The 14,118-nt window shown below is 33.6% G+C and overlaps 1 protein-coding gene across 1 annotated transcript in view; it reads right to left on the bottom strand.

Annotated features, from left to right (window-relative positions):
• LOC129001217 (uncharacterized) overlaps window positions 1–10,727 on the bottom strand; it is a 44,346-nt gene extending 33,619 nt beyond the window's left edge. Inside the window, exon 1 of the mRNA XM_054428442.1 lies at window positions 10,618–10,727. The gene's annotated coding sequence lies outside the window, so the exon portion shown is untranslated. The remainder of the gene's footprint in view (window positions 1–10,617) is intronic.
• Between the last annotated feature and the right edge of the window lie 3,391 nt (window positions 10,728–14,118).

Raw genomic sequence — 14,118 nt, 5'->3', positions numbered from 1 at the left:
GATGCATATAGCTGTTAACTGAGACATTTTTTTCTTTACTGTTCTTATATACAATATTATATGTTTCAATATGAGGTTAGTGACAAAAAAACTGATTAGGCTTTGAGACTAATACGAACCTGTTTGCAGATTCACAAAGTTTATTAACTAAACATACTTCTTTCTTACTATATTGTTAGATTAAGACAGTTTAACCATTGACTAATAACTATATACCATATAGTCAATGGTTTAACCACAGACAAGGGAAACAAAACGTTTATTTCCTTAGTCAATGGTTTACCGTATGTTATTATGGATAACGCTTGAATGTGCTGGTGTCATGTTTTTCTCTCGCTATCACACAAAAACTTCAAGGCTATTATGTAAACATCAATTTAAAAACTACTGACTGGTACTTATTATACAGTATAACTAAAGAAGAAAAGGCGCAATAAGTGTATTTAAGCAGAAACATGCTGTCCACTTAGATGAACATGGGGAGTTAATGGACTTCAAACACTCTTCGAATCAAGCATCAGATTCAAAAATATGACGAGAAACCAACTTAAAATATCAAAAGTTAACCTTAAATAGGAAACGACTTTTCCTTACTACTTTTACTGCAGACAACCACAATCTCCCAATTGCCGCGGGCGCTCGTGACGTCATGGTTGTACAATATCCAACCCAATACTGCGGATTCCGTCGTATATGTCCCCAATAAAGCCGTGTTGTCGCCATAACTGTTGTCGTTATCTAGTGATAATATCGTAGACGAGGGAACGTTACGTTGTAAACGTTATAAACGTGATTCCCCAACATTGCGGTCCCGGGATTACACTAGGATCATGAAATGGGATGGTAAAATTAATTGCCGTAATTAATCTTTTAATTTTTTTTATTTTTTTTAAACTTATATTAACTTTTTTTTAGTTATCAAAAACACTGTTATATATATTATATTAATATAATTTCACTTCTTTATTTATAATATTATAAAATTGAGGTAGTGTCTGTCTGTCTATTTGTCTGGGCAGATAATACTACTAAAATACTAAACCGATACAGCCAAAACCAAGCACAAAGATGTTCCACATATCTAGCAATGTCTTCACTTCTAGGACTATTCACTTCCCTGAGTTCCTCTTGGTCTACGCCACTTGGATGTCCAAATATTTGAAGTGAAGTTTTCAAAAGTAAATATTTATAAATGGTCTCCGTTGAAGCATGAGAAAACTCACAATGTTACCTTTGCGTTAATGTTTCAATGTAAACAATCAGAACTGCCTAATAGTTATTAGCGAATTTCCCTATAGGGAAGTAGCTATTACCGTAGGTCTCATAGTAAGACTTAGGCCCGGGACCGATTTACTTTTTCATTTTGATGTCCCCAGAGGCCAAAAACACCATTCGTTCAAATTTTTATATATGTATATATATATAGATATATATATATATAGATTTATATATATATGTGTCCGTGAACACGATAACTTGAGTAATTTTTATCCGATTTTGATGAAATTTGGTTTGAAGGTGTAAGGCGGGATAAACTTGAATGAGTTCGCGATCCAGCATGATCGGACCATGGGAACAGGATTTTATGGGGGGTTTTATGGGGTAAAAATAGGTTTTTCTCACTTTTGACCCTCAAAACACAAAATTTTCCAATTTTTCTCTAAACCTTCTTAAAAAGCTTAAAAAAAACAAACAATTCAGTATATCAAAGTGTTTTTGTACAGTTATTGGTTACGGAGAAAACAAAAAAGAATTTATATTTAAAATTCCCATGTCATTCTTATGGAGAATATTGTAAAATGTTGTAGTTTGCTTGTTTATGGATATCTTTTGATCAAACTTGGCAAATATATTCATTTCATACTAAGCAATAATTATTTTACTTAAAACGCACTATTTATTAGTTTCCTTGTAGCAGCAAACCTAGGTACTCGTTAAACCTAATGTTATTTAAATAGACCAATTGAAAATCAATTCAGCCAAATGGAAATTCGCTTAGACGGCAGGTTTGCTGCGGCGGGGGTATTTCACAATTTCAGACAGCTGATCCAATCAAATTAAATATAATATTTGACAGAAGGTGATAGGTTTATTTATTCTAAAGCTTTAACAAAGACTATTTATTCTAAAACTATGTCTTTGATTATGAAAATATAAAAAGACCCTACAACTGTTGCTGTATCAACCCTGGCTCTGCTTTCGATGTATTAAAGTGTTTAAGTTATGTAAAGAGTAGAATAATTACAATGTAGATTATACTTTGTAGCATAAATTTAGTGGCTTTAATAAATAAAATAAATTCGAACTAATTAACAAATGTTTGGATTAGGCGGTACAGTACTTAGGGGTTTTGAAAAGCACTGGTATGGCAGCTAGTTTGCCATTAATTATGGATTTAAGGATGTCAAAACATAAGGAACAATTTCTTTCATTGCAGGTAATTATTTGTTTGTGATGCCAGTGAGTTAGGACAACACAATAATTGTATAACTGTTGAAAAGAAAACTTTCCTTATAATATACTTTCTAGTAACAAAGGCTTATTGAAGACCCTTATTTATAAAGCATTAATTAGTAGCCAAATAACTAATGGTAACTTTGTCCAAAGTCAAACCTTCCACAATCAACAACTGCTGACATACCACCCTTTTCCTTTGTTAGAAAGAAGCCAGTAATTGTTAAGCTACTGTAATCAGTACATTTCTATAAATTGGTTAAAATATATAAGTATGTATGTTTACTGCCAATCTCCATCTCCTATTTAGTTCATCTGTTTTACAATTGGTGTGTATTAGAAGTGTAAATGGTTACGCTTTTGCAAACAACCGGATTTAAATTGGAACGAACACTTTTTAACTAAATAACTTAGGGTTTGGGGAAGAGGGCTTGTCTCGAAGGAATAAGGGAAGTAAGTCAGAAAAATACTTTTTCGATGGGAACTGAATACTTACATATCATAGATAAGCAATCAACAGACCTTTAATCATCGCAAAAGTTAGGTTACACTCGATCATGATAGTTCAGCTTATGCTAGGCTAGATAACCAAACATAAATTTACTCAGAACTTTACTACAGTCAATTACAAACAGTCTTGATTGAAGTTTACCCTGTTAAATAGTTTATAGGTCAAGAGTGTTTGAGTTTACAAATTAATCCGCACATAATATTAACTATACGTTTAGTCAACTTTGCAGCGTTAAATTATACCTTAGGGGAGGGTCTGATTAACTCCCCCCCCCCCTCTCATCCCCACAGTCTGCTCACCGTCCAGGGAGTAATCAAAAGTTTTGTGAAACTAAAACTGGCATTTGTATGTTTCATTTTTGCATTTTTATCATTAAAGTTGTGTTTTACATTTTAAGTAAGTTTCCAAGTCTGGATTGTTACTATGTCGACCTATTTTTTAACACAAAGGTTTGTATTTTAAGACAAAGATTAATAAAGAATGAACAAGATGAGAGCATCATTACAGACTAAGATAAGCTGGTTCCTCAGCAGGACCGTTTATTAAAAACCTAGTGATCAAAGAAACTGGTTTATTACTTATAGAACAACTTTACTGGATCCAGAAAGAATCGCTTTCAAGGCCAAGGGTAAACCCTTACCTATTTTAATTTTATTTTTTTATGTTCCACCACCACATCCTAGGACGCTAAGTTCTAGCTCGGAACTGTTTTACACATTGCTCCAGAATATTCCTAGAGGGTTATGGCATTTTCACTTCGATAAAATCCATTGGTGATTGGCAGGATTTGAACCCGGGACCTCAGGCTCCGAAGCCCCGAGCTCTAGCACAAGACAGGCTCACTCCCAACCCAGGTTTGAATGCGAGGACTGTCATCCACTGTGTTATTCAGAAGATCAATAGTTTGTTTCCAAACTACTCGTATGTATTAACTTGAACAAGATTATGTAAATTCAATAATTCCGCGTATGAAACCCAAGTCATTTGGGTTTCCAAAATGAATTTCCAAAATGAAATTTAGAAGTTATTCACTTCCAAACTTTATCAAATGTGTTGAGCAAAAAGCCATATTGACTCTTTATAAGTAAGACATGGAATAAATAAAAATGTTGAATAAATTATTTGTACCTATACTTGTTGGTATTTAAGGTTCGAAACTTCCACACGGTGAATATTTTTCCACGTTTCGTTAAGTTTAGCATTAAGCCACACTATCTATAAAAAATACATGAACAGTTTACACAGAATAATAAATTTATATTTCTTGGTGGAATAAGAAAAAAACTACTTGCAATATTTAAATTAATTTATAGTTTATGATAAATCGTAAGATTAAGCCCCGTTTACGTTTTAAAGCAAAAAAATAAGGTATTTTAAAAAGAAATGTACCAATTAAATGGAATTAACCTTCACTATATACCTTACTTAGTTTTAACGATAGGAAATATTAGCTTTGAACATCCACAAACACCTGCAAAAACGTAGTTATTTTGGGTATAAAAGAAATAAATATCCACAAACACCTGCAAAAACGTAGTTATTTTGGGTATAAAAGAAATAAATATCCACAAACACCTGCAAAAACGTAGTTATTTTGGGTATAAAAGAAATAAATATCCACAAACACCTGCAAAAACGTAGTTATTTTGGGTATAAAAGAAATAAATAAGTTAATAGTTGACTTCCACGACTTGTTTTATTATTTGGAGCTGCGTAGGATATATTTGTGACAACAAAAGCACCAGTATTGCTGGATAAGTCAATAAAACCCAATGACTTTCAAACAATGACATATAAGCTTAAATTCAACTGAGTGGTGAAATTTAGTTAGTTTCATGCTTGCAAATTAAGTTTTGGCTAGTTATTCAATTTTCTTGTTAAAAGAGAGCATTTTAATCGTAATTTGTGTTATTGGTAATCTCACGGTATCTATATTATGTTATACACAGGAAAAATATATTTTGAAATGTTTATGTACATTTCATTTTCTAGAAATCCTAGAGTGCTTTACGTTATACCAATCGTATTACCAATTTTAAAATGTTTTATTATTTGATATGAATTTGGTTTAAGATACCTGAACATAAAATTTGCCTTTTGAAAAATAAGATACAATTTCTGTATAATTACATAATATCCTGTTTTACTAAAAACGAATCTGTATTTGTGCGAACACTTCCTGTCATATTACGTAATAATTTGTACTTATAACAACAAGACTCACAAATAACGAAGTGGATCAATATTTTAAATATAAAATGATCTATTAATTGTACAACTATGTTTTTGCCATATTTTTCATAATATACGATGAATTGTTTAACTATTTTTTTACTACTTTGTAATAATTATACAAGAAACCACAATGTAACTAGTTTATTATTTGACAGTTTAACCAAATAAATTACTGCATGTTTTGATATTAAATACATTTAAAGTGGCTTACTTTTGGGATACAACAGTCTAAGAATATATTAAAGTAAATCCAGGTGATGACGGGAAGATAATTACCTTATCTAAGAAAATACAGCCTCGGAAATATCTGGAGGTTGTGCGGCTTTTATTGTCATCGGTACTTCATATACATCTCACTGTATAAAATATCACTATAAGCTAATTATACTTGACACGTTTTTAAGTGTTTCTCCCATCACGTCATTAGTCTTAAAAATACTTTTAAAATCATGTTTCAACTTTTTTTGTTTTTGATTTTTGATTAAGATTACGACAAACCTTTTATTTTAATACTAAAGAACTAGCTGAAATTAAACCAACCATTAATATTTTTACTCCCTCCCTTAGCAGCCAATAACCTATTGGCACGAATAAAATAATCAAAAATATTATTACCTTCTTAATTTTTTGTTATTATTTTGATAGAACTGAATTAATTACAACAAAAATAATTAATTTGCCCTATTAATTTGGACGTGTAGCAAAATAATCTCAAAACTTGCCAGACGTTTTAGCTAAAGTGTAAATATATGCAGGATAAACAGGCTTATTCTCAAACAAAAGTAGTTCCAAAACGTTTTCTGATATCAACAAACAAATTATCTTCATTTTGAGCACCTGTGATTTCTCCTCCTAGGTCTGTTGATTTTCATGTAATAAAGAAGGAAATAAAGTGTTATTTGCCTACTATTCCATGGAATAAAAGTAGAATTTATAACACTTTATGATGTTTTGAAAATTTAAATTTGCAGCAGCTTAGTAAAATATAATAAGGAAAAAGAGATTTATGTTGCATTATTGAAAAGTAAGTTATTATGTTTAGGAGCTAAGAGAGTATTAGTACGTGTTATTTATTATATAATTTATATGTGGTAGCGAACAAAGCAGATTCATCATGCGTTTTTCAAACGAAAGACTTAAAGAATCAACAGTATTTTGTGCTTAAAATAATCTGAATTCAAATTAATGCTGTAAGTCAAACCATATAATACCACAAACAAGGGCTTGAAAGAACAATGAAGTTATACTTGTGTGGTTAATATTCTTGGGTCTGTGTTGTGGATTAATCATATGTTAAGTTACAATACAGGGTGTGGGGATGGATACGTCACCACTACTTTATATATTGATTCACTTACTGTAATCATTTACAAAGAGTATTTATTATTTAATTTCTCATTTAGTTTTTTTTTTAGTTGTCTTCATCATGGCAGTGTGCTTTATCAAAACTTATTTACATTTTTTACGTTTTAATTATCCTCATGTTTAGAAACATTCACCCTGAGGTGAAAAATAACATCACTAGCGAGAGAAAACATCCCTTATTAATATTCAGGCTATGGTGAGGCTTTTGCAAAGTGCTGAAACAAGGTTAGAGCTACAAACAAGGGCTAAAGTTTAAACTTTAAACTCCTCTCAGAGTAAATAAAACCGCTCAGCCAGTATCAAAGTTCCTTGGGTTTATTTATCAATGTCAAATAAAGATCAATCGCAGAATATATAAATCATAACCAATAACTGAAGAAATAAATATTATTATCAAACGATTTCTAGCTTCTAAAGAATAAATCTAGTTGTTTTATTGCGTGGTTTGATTTTATTATGCATACATTCGTTGGTAATACTCTAAGCTACGTTTTGAATACAACTTATATCTGGTACAGTTTTGCCCTCATACAACATGTTATCTAGATTAGATTTTAAATAATACTGTAGTTACCTGGTGCATATCAAATGTAAACTACTCTTAACAGTTTTGTTTTACAATCCCAAACCTTTTTGGGCATCTGATAAAATGTTGAAGTAGGGCAGTAAACGGGTTTTTATAACTCTTAAGTCAAGAGCTATTGTAACAGATTAAGTGCTTAATTGATTTCAAAAAGTAAACTAAATAATTTGTATTGTCTCTTGACTTTGTGAGAAATATATAGTTAAGTAATTCTAAGTGTAATATAACTACATACATAAATAAATACTTCTTATAGTGTAAGCTGTTGAATTGATAAATAACAATACTTGTTGTATTCAATAGTTGTTACAGAATCAATACCATTATAGGCACCAAATGTAAACACTCTTTTATAAACTCTACCAAAAAGTTAGTGAAACTTACCCTAGATTGTGTTATTGATGGTGGATTTGAATTTGTTTCGTAAGGTTGTTGCCGCTGCTAGAAAAGGTTGTGCCACAACATAAATATAATTATATGTTTATTTCTTTCATATACATATATATAACAATATTATATTTTATGATGCCAACAAAGTAGTACAAAGTTACTGTTATTGGGCTTGCTATAAAAATAACAACTCAATACCCTTTTATGTGATTCAACATCTAGTTGTATATTATTTATGTCAAATCCTTAGTGTAGTAATCCTGAAACTATACATTAATCAGGAGTAAAAAAGGGATAATTTTATCAGGATAACATGATTCAGAATTTTTTAATACTAAATTAGCGTTGGCATAAATGAAAAAAATAGTTGTTGAAATAAAAACTAAATACCTTTCTATTATAAATGACCCACAATGCAGAGTATTTTACACTGGACAAATTCTCCTTTGCGGATTACCTTCGCTGGTGTTAAGTCTGATATAAACTAGGATTATTGCTCTTGACCGTCTCATAAATCACATAAATCACATCAACTTAAACACGTCTTTCTACTGTAAACGTTTACTTTGTGAAAATTACTTGAATTTTGTGAATTTTGTGTTGTTGAAACAGTGGACAATATACAGATCCTATCATAGATGAGATTTTACTGCATAAGTGTATATTCAGTAACTAAGCTGAGACATTTAAAATCTATATTATTAATACTCTACATGAAACTTTGTGAAATATAAGGCTTTTTTGTTTTTAGATTTAACCATACATATTATATACCAAAATGATCATTTTAGGTGTGTAGATTTCAAACTGACCTTATATTTTTTTAAAGTCCTTGGCCTCTGCCCCAGTGGCTTTTAAAGTTCCCACGTTATCCTTATGAAGAACATATTTGTTTACATTATGATCAGCTGGATAATTTAATTGCTGTTGATATTTTAGTTGCAATTTAAGGAAATGCGTGCTACAAACATTTATTGACTTGGTTGAAATTAAATATTAACTATTTGAATTTAGGTTGGTGTAAATATTACAATGAAAAATATCGAGAAAGCCTGGACAATTTGATATACTAAAAATAAAACTGAATTTGTGCAATCATTGAAAGAGCCGATTTGCAACTATGGAAACATAGGAAAGTCATACTGTAGTACACCACCAAGAAGAAGAAATAGAAATAATGTTATTTTTTTTTAGATTTTATAATCGTTATTATGGACAGCCTAACGCGGCTAAGAGTGGAATCATTTGTAGAAAACACAAAAAAATAAGATCAGCTTTTGAAAAATTATAAGATATTTACAAGAAATGTTTATTATATTGAACTGTTATGTACATCGTGAATATTTCCATAATCTTTGAGTCGACTCTTTTAAAGTCATCGGAAATTTTTAATGTTACTCGTTTTAAAAAAACGCCAGTAACCTGTAATACTTAGCAATTGCTCGAATTCGAGCAACAGGTACACAAGTAGCTTATTAAACGTTTACATCATCAATATTAAAAACTAATAGTTTTAATTTTAAAAGTTCCACCTAAAACATATTAAATTTCAAATAGATTGAATATTTTTTTGTATTTATAGTAGCTTTACCTGACCCCTTGTACCTGTAGAAAATATCATTCCTTTTGATAGAAAAACAGCTGTGTACTTATCTGTTAATCTCTTCAAGACATATACAAGAACGTCATAAAGTAAGACTGAATAATATGTTTTGGGTTTACATAGGTATTTAGTTTATAAGCCTTTCACATTTATTTTTGTTATTGTTTATTTTTACCTACTTCATCTTAGAACATAAAATTCCACAAATAATTAGACTGATCCCAAACCTATTTAGGTTATTTCGAAAAACAGTGAGAATGGTATTTTAATAAACAGTTTCTTATTTGATAATACCTTTACATGAATAATCTAACGCACAGTTTTATTTTTTTACATTTAGAGGAAGTGGTTGGGGAGTTATGGGAATATATGGATTTTCGTCTGATAAATCAGAGGACCTGAGACCGTATACATAGTACTAATTTATAACTTCAGTTCAACCATCAAGATGAAAATTAGTATGATACTAAAAATACTAATGTATAATCCGTGCTATTAACAATTTGTCACACCCCAATGTGATTTAATCTAATTCACACACAAAAATTTGTATACTGTTGATCTTTTTAGCTCCCATGATGGCTTCTATCTTATAGTACATACATTGCACCAACTATTGCTACCGCAGTCAATCTTTTTATTCAGTCTGTACCAGTGATAAAATTCACAGCTGATGCCCTCTTTACAGCTGATTGTTTTTTTACCCTATGGATAAAGAAAACTTTGTATTGTATTTGATCAATCGGTGCTACGAATCTTATAACCAAAATACTACGTTCATCTTTCAATATACATATTAAAAACAAACGTTGTATGCATCATGAAGAAAACCCTTAACCAAATCTACACTTAAAGTTGGAAAGCAACATAACAGTTCAATCCATAATTACTTATCCAACATGCGGTTCTCACTACACATTGCAACCCCATATCAACTACTGTACTTGCACAGTAGAGATGCATTGTTGTCTAGTGTGTACATTAACACAACAGCTGATGTGAAACTTCTATTACGTCATGACCCTGACGCAAACCACCATGACAGCTCTACTAATTGCTTTTGTGGCTGCTTTGTATAACATATAGTTAACATTGTGTGGTTGGCATAAGTTAGGCCACAGGAAGTTAACAAACCGAATATTATATGTCAATAAAACTTTACAAACCGTTAAATAACTTTTCAGATACTATATAACTTAAGAAGATTTGATTTTGAATATATCGGCAGATAAAAATAAGTCAGTTATGTAAACAACCACAGTGTACCAAGTGTATCAATCTCAGTTTACCTTATTTTATGAACATTTTTAATTTTTCCTTAATTTGGGTGATTGGGTGATTCCTTGATTTGAGGTTGGTTATGTGAAGGTGGATCAAGATAAATGTGAAGATATCCAAACGAGTTTCAAAGATTTGATTACCAAAACCCATTACACTGTGGTTAGCACTGCTGCAACGCTACCGGTTAACCCTAACCTCTGTGATGCGTAGGTGAATCTGTACTCCACTTCAGGCACATTATTTTACAAGCATCAGCATTTAACTAGTTTGTCGTCAATTTAGTATACTAATCATTTCGATTTTTCACATACGGTCAACACTGTTTCACAAATCATGTTCAGAAAAGTTAGCATGTTTAGCCACCATCTTGAACTGACCGGAGAACCCGTCTTAATTGTAAGTTATACAGATATGTTGAAGTAAGTAATACAAGTTTAAGTCTGTCTGCTGACTTTTTACTATTCAGGCATCCGTTGTGCAGTGACGTCACCTAGGGAACGTTTGATAAGATGTAAATATACTACAGTACATTACAGATCCTTTTTGCCATTTCATCTGAAGCTACCAAGATGCGAGCTAACAAAGCAAACTTCATTTTTTTATAGCAAGATGAAAGTTTGCAAACTTCCAGTGTTCCAATTTGACCCATAACATTCGAGGCTAGAATATAAATTATGTTGTCTCCTGTAAGACGTATTTATAAACGGGAAGGGTGTAACGACCCAAAACCCGTCAAGGGGTAAAAACCCGATTTTTAAAAGTTTCATATTAAATATTATAATTGTCTACGTTCGGGGTAAGCCGCGCCCGCGTTGTCAGCGGCATCGTAGGGGCAAGGGTCCTACGTCATCGTAGAGGGGATGACGCTAGTTACCTACCCCGCCGCCAGGGGCGATGGCGAAGAAGGACGAGAAGAGCGGATCTCATGGTCAGTCGTCCACCCGCTACCGAACCGTCAGTACGCTTGCTGTTTGGAGACAATCCAACAGTATATAACCTCCTAAATTGTGGTCAATTAAAGATTTCCCCCGTTCCTGGTAGAATCCTAAGTCATCAGGTTAGTGTGCTACCGAATTTATTTTGTTTAATCTCATAGAGAAGTTTTATTATTTTTATTTTACTGTGCCGCAGTTGCGCGCAACCCGCACGCCTTTTCACGTACGAGCACACTACCTTTTGTCTTAAACCAGCTTCGGAAATCAGTTAAGTTGCCAGAACGGTTTACGTACGACTTACCCCGTTACCCCGGACCGTCCTACGTAAATTTGGTTTAAGAAACCCCGTACCGACTCTGGTGATCGACCGAGTCTAATTTTCCCGACACGTTTACTTTGGTGATTACCAAGTATAACGACCGATTCACGTTTTAGTTAAGTTTCTAATTAATTAGGTCATCCGCATTCTCGATAATTTATTCAAAATTCTAAATTTAACTACACATATTTTTCGAGTGGCTATGATGAGCACTTGTTAAAGGTAAGCTTAACATTGTAAGCATTATTGTTGTATTTAATTCTGAGCCAATAAACTCGAAACGCTAATTAATTAACGAACACGTTAGAGTCCTGGACTATCTCATAGTAGGCTAAGCTATCTGGACAAATTTAAGGTGTGACAGAATTTCAGGTGAGACGACAAACACGTGCTTTAAAATATAATTTTGTCTCTCAACCCGAAATTTCGTCATATCAAATGGCGATCCGAACAGGGACAATTGAATGTTAACGATATCTTATGGCGCCCGAAGGCATAGTCGATAATTAATTGTTTTGGCTCAGAATTTAATAAATATTACACATACGAACATTACCATAATCAGTGTTGTGTACGAGACGTTACAGTGGAATATTGGTTTTATACCGTAGAACTAGATACGATTAAACGTCAGTACTGTTGTTTAACGTACTACGTTTGTGTAATAGAATTACAGGATATTTATTGGAATTTAATTGATTTCGAACTTAACCGTTTATACACCGCATTAATTTATACCAGTGTTTATACATTTCCTCTGATAATTCATTGTTATTTGATTATAATCATTTAAGTAGGAAATAGTTAACACTGCCTTTCGATTTAATTCCGAATATTCTATAAGGATTGTTCTGCTTTAAGAAGGCTAGTCGACCTGTCAGTTCACTAGTGTTGCGCTTGCCTATTGTTCTCTGTATGAATGGGCAAGAGATAAGAGCGGCCCGATCAGCTGTTTGATAACGGTTGTTATTGGAGTTTCCCCGTAGTTCTTTCAATTCTAGTGGGCTTATTTCTAACAATATTTACATCCATTACATTGCATAGTATTTATAACGAAACCGACGTGCGTTAAATATTTGGGATCATAACTGTTTTATAATAGTATTGTTGATTAACATATTGTTATACTTCTGGTCGTCCTAATATTTAACAGCAATTAGAATACACCAGTTTTATTGTATTGTAATACACTTAATATTGTTACACACAGGGAATAACATTGTTTAATATAATAACACAGGATTGTTATATTTTGGATTGAGCCTAATTACGACGGTTTACGTACACGTTAGTGATATAATAATATTGTTGGTTAACATATTATTGTATTGCTCAGTAACAATTAGTTCACAACGATCATTAGGCTAACGTATTATCGGAACTTTGTTTACTTTTTGCGATTGTAAACATTGATTGTTGGGGTATTGTATCAGTGGTTTAAATATTATACTGAACATTTGCGATTAGCGACGAGCCTTACGACAGTTACACAGTCTTTTGCGTATTTTTCCGACAACAACCATTATCGTCGACTGTTGTATTTCCTAGTAATAATTAAAAAATGACACCTTGGGAATTATTTTTGCGCCTTTGGACTTATCTTTTCCCAGTTATGTATATGCTGACTCCAGATGAATCGGGGAAAAGGCCCCCGCGCAAAAACAATGACCCACCGCCAACTGCTACCGCTCCCGCCGTAACAACCGCTCCCGCCGTAACAACCGCTCCCGCCGTCACAACCGCTCCCGCCGTCACAACCGCTCCCGCCGTCACAACCACTCCCGCTGTTACTACCGCTCCCACCGTTACCACTACAACTGCCGTCACCACTTCAACGTATGTCGCTACAGCGACCACCGCTGCCACTGCCGTTACCACTCGTGGGTCTACGGAATCGATCGTGCCGCGCACACCGTTTGACGAACCGCGCGTCGGGTGGATTTATAGACTGAGCAAAGAGGAGCTGCAGAATGAGATGAGTAAATACGGCCTTTCTACGGCAGGTACGGCAGATGAACTTAGGAACAGTTTTGTGGATTTTTGGCGATCGCCATTCTCCGCAATTACCCGTACCGAACCCTACCGGACCGTTGAACCTCCACGCACTCTTAATATCCCGCCGGCGAATTACGGGTTGGAATACGCGTCTAAGGACAAGTTAGGCGTACATACCGCCCTCGACGAACGTGACAGTGTACGGGAGATACTTGGGTTGTCACCGAATGCGGACTCTACGCTAGTGAGACGGGTCCTAGCCTCAATGGTGAATACCTTGAGGTCAAACGACGCGACTCCCACGGGACACTACGCGACCGACACGGTTCCCGCTCACGCCGCACCCCCTACCACGAATTATGCCGATCTGTGCTACGGTGCGGTACCACGTCCTAACGCCTCGGCAACTCGCGAGTTGCGAGATGCCGATCCATCGAGCCACGCTGG

Source organism: Macrosteles quadrilineatus, unplaced genomic scaffold (genome assembly GCF_028750875.1).
Source record: "Macrosteles quadrilineatus isolate MER2022 unplaced genomic scaffold, UCM_ALF_1.0 Scaffold_8__2_contigs__length_117827958, whole genome shotgun sequence".
NCBI classification, from domain to species: Eukaryota; Metazoa; Arthropoda; class Insecta; order Hemiptera; family Cicadellidae; genus Macrosteles; species Macrosteles quadrilineatus.
Note: the sequence above shows the minus strand (reverse complement) of the source record. Positions and strands in the feature narration are given on the sequence as shown.